We start from the raw sequence: 22264 nt of genomic DNA, 5'->3' as shown, positions 1-22264 counted from the left end.
TACCAACTTGAACCTCACACACACACACACACACACACACACACACACACACACATACAGAAAACTTAATTCCACAGAAATTTAGGAGTAACAGTGGTTACCTCACATTTTCATACATACTCAGATAGCTACTTCTGTGCACTTCACACAATGTTCTCATCGTGTTCCACCAGAGAACACAGTTATCACTATGCATGGATTCTGGTAAAAGAGCATTAAAAAAACAAACAGCCTGATCAAAGTGATTATCTGCACATCCTCTGCCAATATCATGTCACTCTATACCCGAGGGAAACTAGAATGCAGGGAAAGGAGCTTTGTTGTGAGCACTGTGTTGGTATTTCATCGTTTACTGACCAAAGTCTTCTCAAGCCAAGTATGCACCAGCTCTGTGTATGGCTGGGTCAATCAAGAGCCCCTATCAATTTTACTTAAAAGACAAGCAGCATCAACAACTCACAGGAGGCACTGAACATTTTTACCATTGTCTGCACCACCTTCCACTGATTTACTAAAGAAGAAACTGCAGTCTGCTCAATTTTGTACACAAGTAATCTTGAAAACATTGGAGTCAACAGCAGATACATAGTTTCCAAGACTGTAGCTAGGAACAACCCTTCAATTTCAAGATTTATCTCTCACTGAGACACACCATACCCAAACTACACCTAGCAGCAAATTACTACTTACTTCATTTCTAGCTATTTATGTCATATTCAACAACTGTCTCTTTCTCACCTAAATCTTCTACACAACTGAGTACACTGTTATGAACAAACACATTATGGCAACAAGCCAGTGTCACTAATATCCACTCTATTGAAAACCATTTAAATACTCATCCTGCCCAACTAACCACCATCTTCGGCCCAAAGCTCACTCACATCATACCTACAAATCACAAACTTCTGTGGTAAAAATAATTTTGGGTTTCAAAACATAATCTACTAATCACATACCAGTATTTCTTACAAAGCCTATCATTCATCATTCACTTCAAAATATCAGTTTATATGCTGTTGTGCAACTGCAGTGCAAGTAAACACTCTCAAATCATCTAGAACTGAGGTACGGAAAGGGTTCACCAAGTGTTTCCAGGTAGTCCTGTAGCTCCCTCTCTGTCTTTACACAATCGTCTAACACACTGTACGCCATTTCAGGGCAAATGTACTTGTTTCATTATACTACGACACGGCCTATTACAATTTCAAATTTTAAAAAAACAAATATCTGCCTGATCCAACGTCATCCGCTACTCCACGCCCTTCATTCACACAACACAATCTACCTCTTGCTACTTACATTACGTTTTCACTTGTGATTATGGCTCAGCAATAGCCGAGCACTACGAAAAATACCTAATAGACTCATTTAATGTTCCCCTCCACGGAAATCTTTAGTAAAAGGCGAAAGATTTATTCGTTTTGAAGGGAAACCAGAGTGCCGATCAACGCCCTCACTTCAATACTTATGGCTGCTTCTCTATTACTTCTCCGCGAGAACGCGGAAAATTCTTTCCGTCTTGTCTACTTCTCTACCGCCAACAGACTTCCAGTGTCATGCAAGCACACACCCCAAACTGTCAACGCTGAAACACGTGTCTGCCAAATGTCGTCGCTATTACTCTTTAGTTAACTATTTTCATCATTTCTGTCACCATTCAAGCTGCTTCATTACCTCACCTGCCGACAGATGGCAGCACGCCTAATTCCTGTCGGCGACTCACCGTCCGACATACAACGTCCGACACACAACTGCCCGCACTGCTCTGCATCTAACACTAATCTCTCTCCTCCCTACCACATTCGTTCACTGAAAAAACTGACAACTAGACAGTTCTTTGTACGCAAAACTAGGCCACATCAGACGAAACGTGTATGTAGATGTATGGTGCAAGGGAAATATCCCCCTACTCCCACACATCTAATTAATACTAGTTGACAACAGAAATAAAATTTCAGTCCATAGTATTTGAACCAGTCTTATTCATTTGCCAATTTCATGCATTCCTTCTTGCAGATAACAGTGCCTTGCAAATCGCTCAATTCATGTTTGCTAGCCAAACGTGCTCCTCCTAAATGTTTCGTACATCATGCATTAGTGGTGATTATCAACACTGTGTTGTGTGTCAGCTTTTTATGGTCATCAATTGCACTCTTCTTGTGTTGCTCACTCAGTCTTGTAACTCAAAAGTACGTCGTTGTCATCCAAGCCTAGCACTTGGAGCAGGCCAAATCAAATGGCTCGTCCCCGTGACACTCGAGAAACTTCCACAAGGCTTTCATGACATGTCGCAATCAAAGTCCTTCCACAACCTGCAGCGACATTTCTGCAACGACGCGGGTCCCGATACCAAAGGTATGACTTACGCTTCTGATCTATAAAATAAAACCACCACTCGGAAAGCGCTATTCCCTTCCCACATCCCTCAGAATGTGGTGAACGATCATCGATTACAACCAAGATGCGATGAATCTCGATCGCAAGCCTCACGCTCAGGGAGAGTGCTACCACTCATCATCGTGGTTACGTCTACTCCAGCTTTGAACTAGAGAGAGTTGAAGACATACTACAGAAATGATCCTGTGAAATATGATCTTGCTTGCAAGCTATCACCGCTCGCTACTTATGCCACGAGACCGTCAACACGCCCTACGAGAATACGACACACTCTTCACATTTCGCGATTTACAAGCTCGGACATTCTGCAAAGAACCTACTTCTACTCTTACTTGGCCGCCATGATCTCGCTCAGCTATTTTGTGCGCTACCAGTGCTTCTTGCGTTCCGAAATGAGAGACCATTGCCTCAGGCGAGACTGTATGTAAACACCGCTTGCACCTCCGGCCGCTAGATGGCGGCCTGGGGCACATACAGTAGCATTCTACGGCGCAAGCAGACATGCCAAATAGCCACTGAAAGAGAAACACACAAGAGGGCATTCATAGGACTCTTGTGCTTTCTTTAAAACCGCCTCTCTCTTCGAAATTTTTCGCACAGCACTAGCTCATTCACCTCACTCTAACAGTGCGAACTCTTGTCGATATTTGGCCTCTTTCATGCATACTTCCTCTTTCGTTTCACTTTGCGTCTTACTTGATACCCGCCCTTGGAGCTGCTGATATACAATACTCGCAACAAATGTGTTTCTCTCTGTATCTCTTTTCGCCTATCACGAGTATTGCTTTTCCTCACATGGCAATTATGAAAACACCCACAGCTGAACAAACACTTCCATTCAGCGCCACGGCCATACTATCAATCATACACCAGGAATTTCACAGCTACTTGCTCCACTAATACATTTCTTATGTCTACTGTTAAACAGATGAAGAATCAAAGTATACAACAAGTCTCTATCAACATCACTGTCAGGACATTTTACAGACCTACGCATACCATGCCAATCTGTATGCTTCAACTATGATGGCCCATGTGCTATGAATACAGAAATTTCTCATAAAATAACAAATAATTTTACAACTATACAACTACTCCGACAAGCTCCTTACTAAAATGCTACATGTTTAGCAATCCCCCCATCATCTCAGAATAATCCCAAGCAGTGCTTTCATCCCATGAGCACTTCTTTGCAAGCAAAACCACAAACTACTTTTTATACTAGCTTCCTTGTCACAGTGAACAGGAAACTAATGCTAGTGCCTCAGTTTACTAAAAAGCTTTTTTCGCTTGCAACATATAAACTACCAACTTGAACCTCACACACACACACACACACACACACACACACACACACACACACACACATACAGAAAACTTAATTCCACAGAAATTTAGGAGTAACAGTGGTTACCTCACATTTTCATACATACTCAAATAGCTACTTCTGTGCACTTCACACAATGTTCTCAGCGTGTTTCACCAGAGAACACAGTTATCACTATGCATGGATTCTGGTAAAAGAGCATTAAAAAAATAAACAGCCTGATCAAAGTGATTATCTGCACTTCCTCTGCCAATATCATGTCACTCTATACCCGAGGGAAACTAGAATGCAGGGAAAGGAGCTTTGTTGTGAGCACTGTGTTGGTATTTCATCATTTACTGACCAAAGTCTTCTCAAGCCAAGTATGCACCAGCTCTGTGTATGGCTGGGTCAATCAAGAGCCCCTATCAATTTTACTTAAAAGACAAGCAGCATCAACAACTCACAGGAGGCACTGAACATTTTTACCATTATCTGCACCACCTTCCACTGATTTACTGAAGAAGAAACTGCAAAGTCTGCCCAATTTTGTACACAAGTAATCTTGAAAACATTGGAGTCAACAGCAGATACATAGTTTCCAAGACTGTAGCTAGGAACAACCCTTCAATTTCAAGATTTATCTCTCACTGAGACACACCATACCCAAACTACACCTAGCAGGAAATTACTACTTACTTCATTTCTAGCTATTTATGTCATATTCAACAACTGTCTCTTTCTCACCTAAATCTTCTACACAACTGAGTACACTGTTATGAACAAACACATTATGGCAACAAGCCAGTGTCACTAATATCCACTCTATTGAAAACCATTTAAATACTCATCCTGCCCAACTAACCACCATCTTCGGCCCAAAGCTCACTCACATCATACCTACAAATCACAAACTTCTGTGGTAAAAATAATTTTGGGTTTCAAAACATAATCTACTAATCACATACCAGTATTTCTTACAAAGCCTATCATTCATCATTCACTTCAAAATATCAGTTTATATGCTGTTGTGCAACTGCAGTGCAAGTAAACACTCTCAAATCATCTAGAACTGAGGTACGGAAAGGGTTCACCAAGTGTTTCCAGGTAGTCCTGTAGCTCCCTCTCTGTCTGTCTGTACACAATCGTCTAACACACTGTACGCCATTTCAGGGCAAATGTACTTGTTTCATTATACTACGACACGGCCTATTACAATTTCAATTTTTAAAAAAACAAATATCTGCCTGATCCAACGTCATCCGCTACTCCACGCCCTTCATTCACACAACACAATCTACCTCTTGCTACTTACATTACGTTTTCACTTGTGATTATGGCTCAGCAATAGCCGAGCACTACGAAAAATACCTTATAGACTCATTAAATGTTCCCCTCCACGGAAATCTTTAGTAAAAGGCGAAAGATTTATTCGTTTTGAAGGGAAACCAGAGTGCCGATCAACGCCCTCACTTCAATACTTATGGCTGCTTCTCTATTACTTCTCCGCGAGAACGCGGAAAATTCTTTCCGTCTTGTCTACTTCTCTACCGTCAACAGACTTCCAGTGTCATGCAAGCACACACACCCCAAACTAACTGTCAACGCTGAAACACGTGTCTGCCAAATGTCGTCGCTATTACTCTTTAGTTAACTATTTTCATCATTTCTGTCACCATTCAAGCTGCTTCATTACCTCACCTGCCGACAGATGGCAGCACGCCTAATTCCTGTCGGCGACTCACCGTCCGACATACAACGTCCGACACACAACTGCCCGCACTGCTCTGCATCTAACACTAATCTCTCTCCTCCCTACCACATTCGTTCACTGAAAAAACTGACAACTAGACAGTTCTTTGTACGCAAAACTAGGCCACATCAGACGAAACGTGTATGTAGATGTATGGTGCAAGGGAAATATCCCCCTACTCCCACACATCTAATTAATACTAGTTGACAACAGAAATAAAATTTCAGTCGATAGTATTTGAACCAGTCTTATTCATTTGCCAATTTCATGCATTCCTTCTTGCAGATAACAGTGCCTTGCAAATCGCTCAATTCATGTTTGCTAGCCAAACGTGCTCCTCCTAAATGTTTCGTACATCATGCATTAGTGGTGATTATCAACACTGTGTTGTGTGTCAGCTTTTTATGGTCATCAATTGCACTCTTCTTGTGTTGCTCACTCAGTCTTGTAACTCAAAAGTACGTCGTTGTCATCCAAGCCTAGCACTTGGAGCAGGCCAAATCAAATGGCTCGTCCCCGTGACACTCGAGAAACTTCCACAAGGCTTTCATGACATGTCGCAATCAAAGTCCTTCCACAACCTGCAGCGACATTTCTGCAACGACGCGGGTCCCGATACCAAAGGTATGACTTACGCTTCTGATCTATAAAATAAAACCACCACTCGGAAAGCGCTATTCCCTTCCCACATCCCTCAGAATGTGGTGAACGATCATCGATTACAACCAAGATGCGATGAATCTCGATCGCAAGCCTCACGCTCAGGGAGAGTGCTACCACTCATCATCGTGGTTACGTCTACTCCAGCTTTGAACTAGAGAGAGTTGAAGACATACTACAGAAATGATCCTGTGAAGTATGATCTTGCTTGCAAGCTATCACCGCTCGCTACTTATGCCACGAGACCGTCAACACGCCCTACGAGAATACGACACACTCTTCACATTTCGCGATTTACAAGCTCGGACATTCTGCAAAGAACCTACTTCTACTCCTACTTGGCCGCCATGATCTCGCTCAGCTATTTTGTGCGCTACCAGTGCTTCTTGCGTTCCGAAATGAGAGACCATTGCCTCAGACGAGACTGTATGTAAACACCGCTTGCACCTCCGGCCGCTAGATGGCGGCCTGGGGCACATACAGTAGCATTCTACGGCGCAAGCAGACATGCCAAATAGCCACTGTAAGAGAAACACACAATAGGACTCTTGTGCTTTCTTTAAAACCGCCTCTCTCTTCGAAATTTTTCGCACAGCACTAGCTCATTCACCTCACTCTAACAGTGCGAACTCTTGTCGATATTTGGCCTCTTTCATGCATACTTCCTCTTTCGTTTCACTTTGCGTCTTACTTGATACCCGCCCTTGGAGCTGCTGATATACAATACTCGCAACAAATGTGTTTCTCTCTGTATCTCTTTTCGCCTATCACGAGTATTGCTTTTCCTCACATGGCAATTATGAAAACACCCACAGCTGAACAAACACTTCCATTCAGCGCCACGTCCATACTATCAATCATACACCAGTAATTTCACAGCTACTTGCTCCACTAGTACATTTCTTATGTCTACTGTTAAACAGATGAAGAATCAAAGTATACAACAAGTCTCTATCAACATCACTGTCAGGACATTTTACAGACCTACGCATACCATGCCAATCTGTATGCTTCAACTATGATGGCCCATGTGCTATGAATACAGAAATTTCTCATAAAATAACAAATAATTTTACAACTATACAACTACTCCGACAAGCTCCTTACTAAAATGCTACATGTTTAGCAATCCCAACATCATCTCAGAATAATCCCAAGCAGTGCTTTCATCCCATGAGCACTTCTTTGCAAGCAAAACCACAAACTACTTTTTATACTAGCTTCCTTGTCACAGTGAACAGGAAACTAATGCTAGTGCCTCAGTTTACTAAAAAGCTTTTTTCGCTTGCAACATATAAACTACCAACTTGAACCTCACACACACACACACACACACACACACACACACACACACACACACACACACACACACATACAGAAAACTTAATTCCACAGAAATTTAGGAGTAACAGTGGTTACCTCACATTTTCATACATATTCAAATAGCTACTTCTGTGCACTTCACACAATGTTCTCATCGTGTTCCACCAGAGAACACAGTTATCACTATGCATGGATTCTGGTAAAAGAGCATTAAAAAAACAAACAGCCTGATCAAAGTGATTATCTGCACATCCTCTGCCAATATCATGTCACTCTATACCCGAGGGAAACTAGAATGCAGGGAAAGGAGCTTTGTTGTGAGCACTGTGTTGGTATTTCATCATTTACTGACCAAAGTCTTCTCAAGCCAAGTATGCACCAGCTCTGTGTATGGCTGGGTCAATCAAGAGCCCCTATCAATTTTACTTAAAAGACAAGCAGCATCAACAACTCACAGGAGGCACTGAACATTTTTACCATTGTCTGCACCACCTTCCACTGATTTACTGAAGAAGAAACTGCAGTCTGCCCAATTTTGTACACAAGTAATCTTGAAAACATTGGAGTCAACAGCAGATACATAGTTTCCAAGACTGTAGCTAGGAACAACCCTTCAATTTCAAGATTTATCTCTCACTGAGACACACCATACCCAAACTACACCTAGCAGGAAATTACTACTTACTTCATTTCTAGCTATTTATGTCATATTCAACAACTGTCTCTTTCTCACCTAAATCTTCTACACAACTGAGTACACTGTTATGAACAAACACATTATGGCAACAAGCCAGTGTCACTAATATCCACTCTATTGAAAACCATTTAAATACTCATCCTGCCCAACTAACCACCATCTTCGGCCCAAAGCTCACTCACATCATACCTACAAATCACAAACTTCTGTGGTAAAAATAATTTTGGGTTTCAAAACATAATCTACTAATCACATACCAGTATTTCTTACAAAGCCTATCATTCATCATTCACTTGAATATATCAGTTTATATGCTGTTGTGCAACTGCAGTGCAAGTAAACACTCTCAAATCATCTAGAACTGAGGTACGGAAAGGGTTCACCAAGTGTTTCCAGGTAGTCCTGTAGCTCCCTCTCTGTCTTTACACAATCGTCTAACACACTGTACGCCATTTCAGGGCAAATGTACTTGTTTCATTATACTACGACACGGCCTATTACAATTTCAAATTTTATAAAAACAAATATCTGCCTGATCCAACGTCATCCGCTACTCCACGCCCTTCATTCACACAACACAATCTACCTCTTGCTACTTACATTACGTTTTCACTTGTGATTATGGCTCAGCAATAGCCGAGCACTACGAAAAATACCTTATAGACTCATTTAATGTTCCCCTCCACGGAAATCTTTAGTAAAAGGCGAAAGATTTATTCGTTTTGAAGGGAAACCAGAGTGCCGATCAACGCCCTCACTTCAATACTTATGGCTGCTTCTCTATTACTTCTCCGCGAGAACGCGGAAAATTCTTTCCGTCTTGTCTACTTCTCTACCGTCAACAGACTTCCAGTGTCATGCAAGCACACACCCCAAACTAACTGTCAACGCTGAAACACGTGTCTGCCAAATGTCGTCGCTATTACTCTTTAGTTAACTATTTTCATCATTTCTGTCACCATTCAAGCTGCTTCATTACCTCACCTGCCGACAGATGGCAGCACGCCTAATTCCTGTCGGCGACTCACCGTCCGACATACAACGTCCGACACACAACTGCCCGCACAGCTCTGCATCCAACACTAATCTCTCTCCTCCCTACCACATTCGTTCACTGAAAAAACTGACAACTAGACAGTTCTTTGTACGCAAAACTAGGCCACATCAGACGAAACGTGTATGTAGATGTATGGTGCAAGGGAAATATCCCCCTACTCCCACACATCTAATTAATACTAGTTGACAACAGAAATAAAATTTCTGTCGATAGTATTTGAACCAGTCTTATTCATTTGCCAATTTCACGCATTCCTTCTTGCAGATAACAGTGCCTTGCAAATCGCTCAATTCATGTTTGCTAGCCAAACGTGCTCCTCCTAAATGTTTCGTACATCATGCATTAGTGGTGATTATCAACACTGTGTTGTGTGTCAGCTTTTTATGGTCATCAATTGCACTCTTCTTGTGTTGCTCACTCAGTCTTGTAACTCAAAAGTACGTCGTTGTCATCCAAGCCTAGCACTTGGAGCAGGCCAAATCAAATGGCTCGTCCCCGTGACACTCGAGAAACTTCCACAAGGCTTTCATGACATGTCGCAATCAAAGTCCTTCCACAACCTGCAGCGACATTTCTGCAACGACGCGGGTCCCGATACCAAAGGTATGACTTACGCTTCTGATCTATAAAATAAAACCACCACTCGGAAAGCGCTATTCCCTTCCCACATCCCTCAGAATGTGGTGAACGATCATCGATTACAACCAAGATGCGATGAATCTCGATCGCAAGCCTCACGCTCAGGGAGAGTGCTACCACTCATCATCGTGGTTACGTCTACTCCAGCTTTGAACTAGAGAGAGTTGAAGACATACTACAGAAATGATCCTGTGAAGTATGATCTTGCTTGCAAGCTATCACCGCTCGCTACTTATGCCACGAGACCGTCAACACGCCCTACGAGAATACGACACACTCTTCACATTTCGCGATTTACAAGCTCGGACATTCTGCAAAGAACCTACTTCTACTCTTACTTGGCCGCCATGATCTCGCTCAGCTATTTTGTGCGCTACCAGTGCTTCTTGCGTTCCGAAATGAGAGACCATTGCCTCAGACGAGACTGCTGTAAACACCGCTTGCACCTCCGGCCGCTAGATGGCGGCCTGGGGCACATACAGTAGCATTCTACGGCGCAAGCAGACATGCCAAATAGCCACTGTAAGAGAAACACACAATAGGACTCTTGTGCTTTCTTTAAAACCGCCTCTCTCTTCGAAATTTTTCGCACAGCACTAGCTCATTCACCTCACTCTAACAGTGCGAACTCTTGTCGATATTTGGCCTCTTTCATGCATACTTCCTCTTTCGTTTCACTTTGCGTCTTACTTGATACCCGCCCTTGGAGCTGCTGATATACAATACTCGCAACAAATGTGTTTCTCTCTGTATCTCTTTTCGCCTATCACGAGTATTGCTTTTCCTCACATGGCAATTATGAAAACACCCACAGCTGAACAAACACTTCCATTCAGCGCCACGTCCATACTATCAATCATACACCAGTAATTTCACAGCTACTTGCTCCACTAATACATTTCTTATGTCTACTGTTAAACAGATGAAGAATCAAAGTATACAACAAGTCTCTATCAACATCACTGTCAGGACATTTTACAGACCTACGCATACCATGCCAATCTGTATGCTTCAACTATGATGGCCCATGTGCTATGAATACAGAAATTTCTCATAAAATAACAAATAATTTTACAACTATACAACTACTCCGACAAGCTCCTTACTAAAATGCTACATGTTTAGCAATCCCCCCATCATCTCAGAATAATCCCAAGCAGTGCTTTCATCCCATGAGCACTTCTTTGCAAGCAAAACCACAAACTACTTTTTATACTAGCTTCCTTGTCACAGTGAACAGGAAACTAATGCTAGTGCCTCAGTTTACTAAAAAGCTTTTTTCGCTTGCAACATATAAACTACCAACTTGAACCTCACACACACACACACACACACACACACACACACACACACACACACACACACACACATACAGAAAACTTAATTCCACAGAAATTTAGGAGTAACAGTGGTTACCTCACATTTTCATACATATTCAAATAGCTACTTCTGTGCACTTCACACAATGTTCTCATCGTGTTCCACCAGAGAACACAGTTATCACTATGCATGGATTCTGGTAAAAGAGCATTAAAAAAACAAACAGCCTGATCAAAGTGATTATCTGCACATCCTCTGCCAATATCATGTCACTCTATACCCGAGGGAAACTAGAATGCAGGGAAAGGAGCTTTGTTGTGAGCACTGTGTTGGTATTTCATCATTTACTGACCAAAGTCTTCTCAAGCCAAGTATGCACCAGCTCTGTGTATGGCTGGGTCAATCAAGAGCCCCTATCAATTTTACTTAAAAGACAAGCAGCATCAACAACTCACAGGAGGCACTGAACATTTTTACCATTGTCTGCACCACCTTCCACTGATTTACTGAAAAAGAAACTGCAGTCTGCCCAATTTTGTACACAAGTAATCTTGAAAACATTGGAGTCAACAGCAGATACATAGTTTCCAAGACTGTAGCTAGGAACAACCCTTCAATTTCAAGATTTATCTCTCACTGAGACACACCATACCCAAACTACACCTAGCAGGAAATTACTACTTACTTCATTTCTAGCTATTTATGTCATATTCAACAACTGTCTCTTTCTCACCTAAATCTTCTACACAACTGAGTACACTGTTATGAACAAACACATTATGGCAACAAGCCAGTGTCACTAATATCCACTCTATTGAAAACCATTTAAATACTCATCCTGCCCAACTAACCACCATCTTCGGCCCAAAGCTCACTCACATCATACCTACAAATCACAAACTTCTGTGGTAAAAATAATTTTGGGTTTCAAAACATAATCTACTAATCACATACCAGTATTTCTTACAAAGCCTATCATTCATCATTCACTTGAATATATCAGTTTATATGCTGTTGTGCAACTGCAGTGCAAGTAAACACTCTCAAATCATCTAGAACTGAGGTACGGAAAGGGTTCACCAAGTGTTTCCAGGTAGTCCTGTAGCTCCCTCTCTGTCTTTACACAATCGTCTAACACACTGTACGCCATTTCAGGGCAAATGTACTTGTTTCATTATACTACGACACGGCCTATTACAATTTCAAATTTTAAAAAAACAAATATCTGCCTGATCCAACGTCATCCGCTACTCCACGCCCTTCATTCACACAACACAATCTACCTCTTGCTACTTACATTACGTTTTCACTTGTGATTATGGCTCAGCAATAGCCGAGCACTACGAAAAATACCTTATAGACTCATTTAATGTTCCCCTCCACGGAAATCTTTAGTAAAAGGCGAAAGATTTATTCGTTTTGAAGGGAAACCAGAGTGCCGATCAACGCCCTCACTTCAATACTTATGGCTGCTTCTCTATTACTTCTCCGCGAGAACGCGGAAAATTCTTTCCGTCTTGTCTACTTCTCTACCGTCAACAGACTTCCAGTGTCATGCAAGCACACACCCCAAACTAACTGTCAACGCTGAAACACGTGTCTGCCAAATGTCGTCGCTATTACTCTTTAGTTAACTATTTTCATCATTTCTGTCACCATTCAAGCTGCTTCATTACCTCACCTGCCGACAGATGGCAGCACGCCTAATTCCTGTCGGCGACTCACCGTCCGACATACAACGTCCGACACACAACTGCCCGCACTGCTCTGCATCTAACACTAATCTCTCTCCTCCCTACCACATTCGTTCACTGAAAAAACTGACAACTAGACAGTTCTTTGTACGCAAAACTAGGCCACATCAGACGAAACGTGTATGTAGATGTATGGTGCAAGGGAAATATCCCCCTACTCCCACACATCTAATTAATACTAGTTGACAACAGAAATAAAATTTCTGTCGATAGTATTTGAACCAGTCTTATTCATTTGCCAATTTCATGCATTCCTTCTTGCAGATAACAGTGCCTTGCAAATCGCTCAATTCATGTTTGCTAGCCAAACGTGCTCCTCCTAAATGTTTCGTACATCATGCATTAGTGGTGATTATCAACACTGTGTTGTGTGTCAGCTTTTTATGGTCATCAATTGCACTCTTCTTGTGTTGCTCACTCAGTCTTGTAACTCAAAAGTACGTCGTTGTCATCCAAGCCTAGCACTTGGAGCAGGCCAAATCAAATGGCTCGTCCCCGTGACACTCGAGAAACTTCCACAAGGCTTTCATGACATGTCGCAATCAAAGTCCTTCCACAACCTGCAGCGACATTTCTGCAACGACGCGGGTCCCGATACCAAAGGTATGACTTACGCTTCTGATCTATAAAATAAAACCACCACTCGGAAAGCGCTATTCCCTTCCCACATCCCTCAGAATGTGGTGAACCATCATCGATTACAACCAAGATGCGATGAATCTCGATCGCAAGCCTCACGCTCAGGGAGAGTGCTACCACTCATCATCGTGGTTACGTCTACTCCAGCTTTGAACTAGAGAGAGTTGAAGACATACTACAGAAATGATCCTGTGAAGTATGATCTTGCTTGCAAGCTATCACCGCTCGCTACTTATGCCACGAGACCGTCAACACGCCCTACGAGAATACGACACACTCTTCACATTTCGCGATTTACAAGCTCGGACATTCTGCAAAGAACCTACTTCTACTCTTACTTGGCCGCCATGATCTCGCTCAGCTATTTTGTGCGCTACCAGTGCTTCTTGCGTTCCGAAATGAGAGACCATTGCCTCAGGCGAGACTGTATGTAAACACCGCTTGCACCTCCGGCCGCTAGATGGCGGCCTGGGGCACATACAGTAGCATTCTACGGCGCAAGCAGACATGCCAAATAGCCACTGAAAGAGAAACACACAAGAGGGCATTCATAGGACTCTTGTGCTTTCTTTAAAACCGCCTCTCTCTTCGAAGTTTTTCGCACACCACTAGCTCATTCACCTCACTCTAACAGTGCGAACTCTAGTCGATATTTGGCCTCTTTCATGCATACTTCCTCTTTCGTTTCACTTTGCGTCTTACCTGATACCCGCCCTTGGAGCTGCTGATATACAATACTCGCAACAAATGTGTTTCTCTCTGTATCTCTTTTCGCCTATCACGAGTATTGCTTTTCCTCACATGGCAATTATGAAAACACCCACAGCTGAACAAACACTTCCATTCAGCGCCACGTCCATACTATCAATCATACACCAGCAATTTCACAGCTACTTGCTCCACTAATACATTTCTTATGTCTACTGTTAAACAGATGAAGAATCAAAGTATACAACAAGTCTCTATCAACATCACTGTCAGGACATTTTACAGACCTACGCATACCATGCCAATCTGTATGCTTCAACTATGATGGCCCATGTGCTATGAATACAGAAATTTCTCATAAAATAACAAATAATTTTACAACTATACAACTACTCCGACAAGCTCCTTACTAAAATGCTACATGTTTAGCAATCCCCCCATTATCTCAGAATAATCCCAAGCAGTGCTTTCATCCCATGAGCACTTCTTTGCAAGCAAAACCACAAACTACTTTTTATACTAGCTTCCTTGTCACAGTGAACAGGAAACTAATGCTAGTGCCTCAGTTTACTAAAAAGCTTTTTTCGCTTGCAACATATAAACTACCAACTTGAACCTCACACACACACACACACACACACACACACACACACACACACACATACAGAAAACTTAATTCCACAGAAATTTAGGAGTAACAGTGGTTACCTCACATTTTCATACATACTCAAATAGCTACTTCTGTGCACTTCACACAATGTCTCATCGTGTTCCACCAGAGAACACAGTTATCACTATGCATGGATTCTGGTAAAAGAGCATTAAAAAAACAAACAGCCTGATCAAAGTGATTATCTGCACATCCTCTGCCAATATCATGTCACTCTATACCCGAGGGAAACTAGAATGCAGGGAAAGGAGCTTTGTTGTGAGCACTGTGTTGGTATTTCATCATTTACTGACCAAAGTCTTCTCAAGCCAAGTATGCACCAGCTCTGTGTATGGCTGGGTCAATCAAGAGCCCCTATCAATTTTACTTAAAAGACAAGCAGCATCAACAACTCACAGGAGGCACTGAACATTTTTACCATTATCTGCACCACCTTCCACTGATTTACTGAAGAAGAAACTGCAAAGTCTGCCCAATTTTGTACACAAGTAATCTTGAAAACATTGGAGTCAACAGCAGATACATAGTTTCCAAGACTGTAGCTAGGAACAACCCTTCAATTTCAAGATTTATCTCTCACTGAGACACACCATACCCAAACTACACCTAGCAGGAAATTACTACTTACTTCATTTCTAGCTATTTATGTCATATTCAACAACTGTCTCTTTCTCACCTAAATCTTCTACACAACTGAGTACACTGTTATGAACAAACACATTATGGCAACAAGCCAGTGTCACTAATATCCACTCTATTGAAAACCATTTAAATACTCATCCTGCCCAACTAACCACCATCTTCGGCCCAAAGCTCACTCACATCATACCTACAAATCACAAACTTCTGTGGTAAAAATAATTTTGGGTTTCAAAACATAATCTACTAATCACATACCAGTATTTCTTACAAAGCCTATCATTCATCATTCACTTGAAAATATCAGTTTATATGCTGTTGTGCAACCGCAGTGCAAGTAAACACTCTCAAATCATCTAGAACTGAGGTACGGAAAGGGTTCACCAAGTGTTTCCAGGCAGTCCTGTAGCTCCCTCTCTGTCTTTACACAATCGTCTAACACACTGTACGCCATTTCAGGGCAAATGTACTTGTTTCATTATACTACGACACGGCCTATTACAATTTCAAATTTTAAAAAAACAAATATCTGCCTGATCCAACGTCATCCGCTACTCCGCGCCCTTCATTCACACAACACAATCTACCTCTTGCTACTTACATTACGTTTTCACTTGTGATTATGGCTCAGCAATAGCCGAGCACTACGAAAAATACCTTATAGACTCATTTAATGTTCCCCTCCACGGAAATCTTTAGTAAAAGGCGAAAGATTTATTCGTTTTGAAGGGAAACCAGAGTGCCGATCAACGCCCTCACTTCAATACTTATGGCTGCTTCTCTATTACTTCTCCGCGAGAACGCGGAAAATTCTTTCCGTCTTGTCTACTTCTCTACCGTCAACAGACTTCCAGTGTCATGCAAGCACACACCCCAAACTAACTGTCAACGCTGAAACACGTGTCTGCCAAATGTCGTCGCTATTACTCTTTAGTTAACTATTTTCATCATTTCTGTCACCATTCAAGCTGCTTCATTACCTCACCTGCCGACAGATGGCAGCACGCCTAATTCCTGTCGGCGACTCACCGTCCGACATACAACGTCCGACACACAACTGCCCGCACTGCTCTGCATCTAACACTAATCTCTCTCCTCCCTACCACATTCGTTCACTGAAAAAACTGACAACTAGACAGTTCTTTGTACGCAAAACTAGGCCACATCAGACGCAACGTGTATGTAGATGTATGGTGCAAGGGAAATATCCCCCTACTCCCACACATCTAATTAATACTAGTTGACAACAGAAATAAAATTTCTGTCGATAGTATTTGAACCAGTCTTATTCATTTGCCAATTTCATGCATTCCTTCTTGCAGATAACAGTGCCTTGCAAATCGCTCAATTCATGTTTGCTAGCCAAACGTGCTCCTCCTAAATGTTTCGTACATCATGCATTAGTGGTGATTATCAACACTGTGTTGTGTGTCAGCTTTTTATGGTCATCAATTGCACTCTTCTTGTGTTGCTCACTCAGTCTTGTAACTCAAAAGTACGTCGTTGTCATCCAAGCCTAGCACTTGGAGCAGGCCAAATCAAATGGCTCGTCCCCGTGACACTCGAGAAACTTCCACAAGGCTTTCATGACATGTCGCAATCAAAGTCCTTCCACAACCTGCAGCGACATTTCTGCAACGACGCGGGTCGCGATACCAAAGGTATGACTTACGCTTCTGATCTATAAAATAAAACCACCACTCGGAAAGCGCTATTCCCTTCCCACATCCCTCAGAATGTGGTGAACGATCATCGATTACAACCAAGATGCGATGAATCTCGATCGCAAGCCTCACGCTCAGGGAGAGTGCTACCACTCATCATCGTGGTTACGTCTACTCCAGCTTTGAACTAGAAAGAGTTGAAGACATACTACAGAAATGATCCTGTGAAGTATGATCTTGCTTGCAAGCTATCACCGCTCGCTACTTATGCCACGAGACCGTCAACACGCCCTACGAGAATACGACACACTCTTCACATTTCGCGATTTACAAGCTCGGACATTCTGCAAAGAACCTACTTCTACTCTTACTTGGCCGCCATGATCTCGCTCAGCTATTTTGTGCGCTACCAGTGCTTCTTGCGTTCCGAAATGAGAGACCATTGCCTCAGGCGAGACTGTATGTAAACACCGCTTGCACCTCCGGCCGTTAGATGGCGGCCTGGGGCACATACAGTAGCATTCTACGGCGCAAGCAGACATGCCAAATAGCCACTGAAAGAGAAACACACAAGAGGGCATTCATAGGACTCTTGTGCTTTCTTTAAAACCGCCTCTCTCTTCGAAATTTTTCGCACAGCACTAGCTCATTCACCTCACTCTAACAGTGCGAACTCTTGTCGATATTTGGCCTCTTTCATGCATACTTCCTCTTTCGTTTCACTTTGCGTCTTACTTGATACCCGCCCTTGGAGCTGCTGATATACAATACTCGCAACAAATGTGTTTCTCTCTGTATCTCTTTTCGCCTATCACGAGTATTGCTTTTCCTCACATGGCAATTATGAAAACACCCACATCTGAACAAACACTTCCATTCAGCGCCACGTCCATACTATCAATCATACACCAGCAATTTCACAGCTACTTGCTCCACTAATACATTTCTTATGTCTACTGTTAAACAGATGAAGAATCAAAGTATACAACAAGTCTCTATCAACATCACTGTCAGGACATTTTACAGACCTACGCATACCATGCCAATCTGTATGCTTCAACTATGATGGCCCATGTGCTATGAATACAGAAATTTCTCATAAAATAACAAATAATTTTACAACTATACAACTACTCCGACAAGCTCCTTACTAAAATGCTACATGTTTAGCAATCCCCCCATCATCTCAGAATAATCCCAAGCAGTGCTTTCATCCCATGAGCACTTCTTTGCAAGCAAAACCACAAACTGCTTTTTATACTAGCTTCCTTGTCACAGTGAACAGGAAACTAATGCTAGTGCCTCAGTTTACTAAAAAGCTTTTTTCGCTTGCAACATATAAACTACCAACTTGAACCTCACACACACACACACACACACACACACACACACACACACACACACACACACATACAGAAAACTTAATTCCACAGAAATTTAGGAGTAACAGTGGTTACCTCACATTTTCATACATACTCAAATAGCTACTTCTGTGCACTTCACACAATGTTCTCATCGTGTTCCACCAGAGAACACAGTTATCACTATGCATGGATTCTGGTAAAAGAGCATTAAAAAAACAAACAGCCTGATCAAAGTGATTATCTGCACATCCTCTGCCAATATCATGTCACTCTATACCCGAGGGAAACTAGAATGCAGGGAAAGGAGCTTTGTTGTGAGCACTGTGTTGGTATTTCATCATTTACTGACCAAAGTCTTCTCAAGCCAAGTATGCACCAGCTCTGTGTATGGCTGGGTCAATCAAGAGCCCCTATCAATTTTACTTAAAAGACAAGCAGCATCAACAACTCACAGGAGGCACTGAACATTTTTACCATTATCTGCACCACCTTCCACTGATTTACTGAAGAAGAAACTGCAAAGTCTGCCCAATTTTGTACACAAGTAATCTTGAAAACATTGGAGTCAACAGCAGATACATAGTTTCCAAGACTGTAGCTAGGAACAACCCTTCAATTTCAAGATTTATCTCTCACTGAGACACACCATACCCAAACTACACCTAGCAGGAAATTACTACTTACTTCATTTCTAGCTATTTATGTCATATTCAACAACTGTCTCTTTCTCACCTAAATCTTCTACACAACTGAGTACACTGTTATGAACAAACACATTATGGCAACAAGCCAGTGTCACTAATATCCACTCTATTGAAAACCATTTAAATACTCATCCTGCCCAACTAACCACCATCTTCGGCCCAAAGCTCACTCACATCATACCTACAAATCACAAACTTCTGTGGTAAAAATAATTTTGGGTTTCAAAACATAATCTACTAATCACATACCAGTATTTCTTACAAAGCCTATCATTCATCATTCACTTGAAAATATCAGTTTATATGCTGTTGTGCAACCGCAGTGCAAGTAAACACTCTCAAATCATCTAGAACTGAGGTACGGAAAGGGTTCACCAAGTGTTTCCAGGTAGTCCTGTAGCTCCCTCTCTGTCTTTACACAATCGTCTAACACACTGTACGCCATTTCAGGGCAAATGTACTTGTTTCATTATACTACGACACGGCCTATTACAATTTCAAATTTTAAAAAAACAAATATCTGCCTGATCCAACGTCATCCGCTACTCCGCGCCCTTCATTCACACAACACAATCTACCTCTTGCTACTTACATTACGTTTTCACTTGTGATTATGGCTCAGCAATAGCCGAGCACTACGAAAAATACCTTATAGACTCATTTAATGTTCCCCTCCACGGAAATCTTTAGTAAAAGGCGAAAGATTTATTCGTTTTGAAGGGAAACCAGAGTGCCGATCAACGCCCTCACTTCAATACTTATGGCTGCTTCTCTATTACTTCTCCGCGAGAACGCGGAAAATTCTTTCCGTCTTGTCTACTTCTCTACCGTCAACAGACTTCCAGTGTCATGCAAGCACACACCCCAAACTAACTGTCAACGCTGAAACACGTGTCGGCCAAATGTCGTCGCTATTACTCTTTAGTTAACTATTTTCATCATTTCTGTCACCATTCAAGCTGCTTCATTACCTCACCTGCCGACAGATGGCAGCACGCCTAATTCCTGTCGGCGACTCACCGTCCGACATACAACGTCCGACACACAACTGCCCGCACTGCTCTGCATCTAACACTAATCTCTCTCCTCCCTACCACATTCGTTCACTGAAAAAACTGACAACTAGACAGTTCTTTGTACGCAAAACTAGGCCACATCAGACGATACGTGTATGTAGATGTATGGTGCAAGGGAAATATCCCCCTACTCCCACACATCTAATTAATACTAGTTGACAACAGAAATAAAATTTCTGTCGATAGTATTTGAACCAGTCTTATTCATTTGCCAATTTCATGCATTCCTTCTTGCAGATAACAGTGCCTTGCAAATCGCTCAATTCATGTTTGCTAGCCAAACGTGCTCCTCCTAAATGTTTCGTACATCATGCATTAGTGGTGATTATCAACACTGTGTTGTGTGTCAGCTTTTTATGGTCATCAATTGCACTCTTCTTGTGTTGCTCACTCAGTCTTGTAACTCAAAAGTACGTCGTTGTCATCCAAGCCTAGCACTTGGAGCAGGCCAAATCAAATGGCTCGTCCCCGTGACACTCGAGAAACTTCCACAAGGCTTTCATGACATGTCGCAATCAAAGTCCTTCCACAACCTGCAGCGACATTTCTGCAACGACGCGGGTCGCGATACCAAAGGTATGACTTACGCTTCTGATCTATAAAATAAAACCACCACTCGGAAAGCGCTATTCCCTTCCCACATCCCTCAGAATGTGGTGAACGATCATCGATTACAACCAAGATGCGATGAATCTCGATCGCAAGCCTCACGCTCAGGGAGAGTGCTACCACTCATCATCGTGGTTACGTCTACTCCAGCTTTGAACTAGAAAGAGTTGAAGACATACTACAGAAATGATCCTGTGAAGTATGATCTTGCTTGCAAGCTATCACCGCTCGCTACTTATGCCACGAGACCGTCAACACGCCCTACGAGAATACGACACACTCTTCACATTTCGCGATTTACAAGCTCGGACATTCTGCAAAGAACCTACTTCTACTCTTACTTGGCCGCCATGATCTCGCTCAGCTATTTTGTGCGCTACCAGTGCTTCTTGCGTTCCGAAATGAGAGACCATTGCCTCAGGCGAGACTGTATGTAAACACCGCTTGCACCTCCGGCCGTTAGATGGCGGCCTGGGGCACATACAGTAGCATTCTACGGCGCAAGCAGACATGCCAAATAGCCACTGAAAGAGAAACACACAAGAGGGCATTCATAGGACTCTTGTGCTTTCTTTAAAACCGCCTCTCTCTTCGAAATTTTTCGCACAGCACTAGCTCATTCACCTCACTCTAACAGTGCGAACTCTTGTCGATATTTGGCCTCTTTCATGCATACTTCCTCTTTCGTTTCACTTTGCGTCTTACTTGATACCCGCCCTTGGAGCTGCTGATATACAATACTCGCAACAAATGTGTTTCTCTCTGTATCTCTTTTCGCCTATCACGAGTATTGCTTTTCCTCACATGGCAATTATGAAAACACCCACAGCTGAACAAACACTTCCATTCAGCGCCACGTCCATACTATCAATCATACACCAGTAATTTCACAGCTACTTGCTCCACTAATACATTTCTTATGTCTACTGTTAAACAGATGAAGAATCAAAGTATACAACAAGTCTCTATCAACATCACTGTCAGGACATTTTACAGACCTACGCATACCATGCCAATCTGTATGCTTCAACTATGATGGCCCATGTGCTATGAATACAGAAATTTCTCATAAAATAACAAATAATTTTACAACTATACAACTACTCCGACAAGCTCCTTACTAAAATGCTACATGTTTAGCAATCCCCCCATCATCTCAGAATAATCCCAAGCAGTGCTTTCATCCCATGAGCACTTCTTTGCAAGCAAAACCACAAACTGCTTTTTATACTAGCTTCCTTGTCACAGTGAACAGGAAACTAATGCTAGTGCCTCAGTTTAC

At 42.2% G+C, this 22264-nt stretch overlaps 12 non-coding genes across 12 annotated transcripts; all 12 read right to left on the bottom strand.

Annotated features, from left to right (window-relative positions):
- Positions 1 to 1325: 1325 nt before the first annotated feature.
- LOC126476703 (U5 spliceosomal RNA) lies at positions 1326 to 1444 on the bottom strand. The gene has a single exon (XR_007587177.1). It is a non-coding gene; the product is annotated as a U5 spliceosomal RNA (small nuclear RNA).
- Positions 1445 to 2393: 949 nt separating this feature from the next.
- LOC126476621 (small nucleolar RNA U3) lies at positions 2394 to 2600 on the bottom strand. Its single transcript, XR_007587109.1, has one exon. It is a non-coding gene; the product is annotated as a small nucleolar RNA U3 (small nucleolar RNA).
- Positions 2601 to 5044: 2444 nt separating this feature from the next.
- LOC126476631 (U5 spliceosomal RNA) lies at positions 5045 to 5163 on the bottom strand. The gene has a single exon (XR_007587116.1). It is a non-coding gene; the product is annotated as a U5 spliceosomal RNA (small nuclear RNA).
- Positions 5164 to 6118: 955 nt separating this feature from the next.
- LOC126476602 (small nucleolar RNA U3) lies at positions 6119 to 6325 on the bottom strand. The gene has a single exon (XR_007587093.1). It is a non-coding gene; the product is annotated as a small nucleolar RNA U3 (small nucleolar RNA).
- Positions 6326 to 8762: 2437 nt separating this feature from the next.
- On the bottom strand, positions 8763 to 8881 carry LOC126476696 (U5 spliceosomal RNA). The gene has a single exon (XR_007587171.1). It is a non-coding gene; the product is annotated as a U5 spliceosomal RNA (small nuclear RNA).
- A 953-nt stretch (positions 8882 to 9834) lies between these two features.
- LOC126476601 (small nucleolar RNA U3) lies at positions 9835 to 10041 on the bottom strand. The gene has a single exon (XR_007587092.1). It is a non-coding gene; the product is annotated as a small nucleolar RNA U3 (small nucleolar RNA).
- Positions 10042 to 12475: 2434 nt separating this feature from the next.
- LOC126476695 (U5 spliceosomal RNA) lies at positions 12476 to 12594 on the bottom strand. The gene has a single exon (XR_007587170.1). It is a non-coding gene; the product is annotated as a U5 spliceosomal RNA (small nuclear RNA).
- Positions 12595 to 13547: 953 nt separating this feature from the next.
- On the bottom strand, positions 13548 to 13754 carry LOC126476622 (small nucleolar RNA U3). The gene has a single exon (XR_007587110.1). It is a non-coding gene; the product is annotated as a small nucleolar RNA U3 (small nucleolar RNA).
- A 2435-nt stretch (positions 13755 to 16189) lies between these two features.
- On the bottom strand, positions 16190 to 16308 carry LOC126476694 (U5 spliceosomal RNA). The gene has a single exon (XR_007587169.1). It is a non-coding gene; the product is annotated as a U5 spliceosomal RNA (small nuclear RNA).
- Positions 16309 to 17261: 953 nt separating this feature from the next.
- LOC126476545 (small nucleolar RNA U3) lies at positions 17262 to 17468 on the bottom strand. The gene has a single exon (XR_007587042.1). It is a non-coding gene; the product is annotated as a small nucleolar RNA U3 (small nucleolar RNA).
- Positions 17469 to 19912: 2444 nt separating this feature from the next.
- LOC126476693 (U5 spliceosomal RNA) lies at positions 19913 to 20031 on the bottom strand. The gene has a single exon (XR_007587168.1). It is a non-coding gene; the product is annotated as a U5 spliceosomal RNA (small nuclear RNA).
- A 953-nt stretch (positions 20032 to 20984) lies between these two features.
- LOC126476544 (small nucleolar RNA U3) lies at positions 20985 to 21191 on the bottom strand. Its single transcript, XR_007587041.1, has one exon. It is a non-coding gene; the product is annotated as a small nucleolar RNA U3 (small nucleolar RNA).
- Between the last annotated feature and the right edge of the window lie 1073 nt (positions 21192 to 22264).

Source organism: Schistocerca serialis, chromosome 4, assembly GCF_023864345.2.
Source record: "Schistocerca serialis cubense isolate TAMUIC-IGC-003099 chromosome 4, iqSchSeri2.2, whole genome shotgun sequence".
NCBI lineage: Eukaryota > Metazoa > Arthropoda > Insecta > Orthoptera > Acrididae > Schistocerca > Schistocerca serialis.
This window is presented reverse-complemented; position numbering and strand designations above follow the sequence as displayed.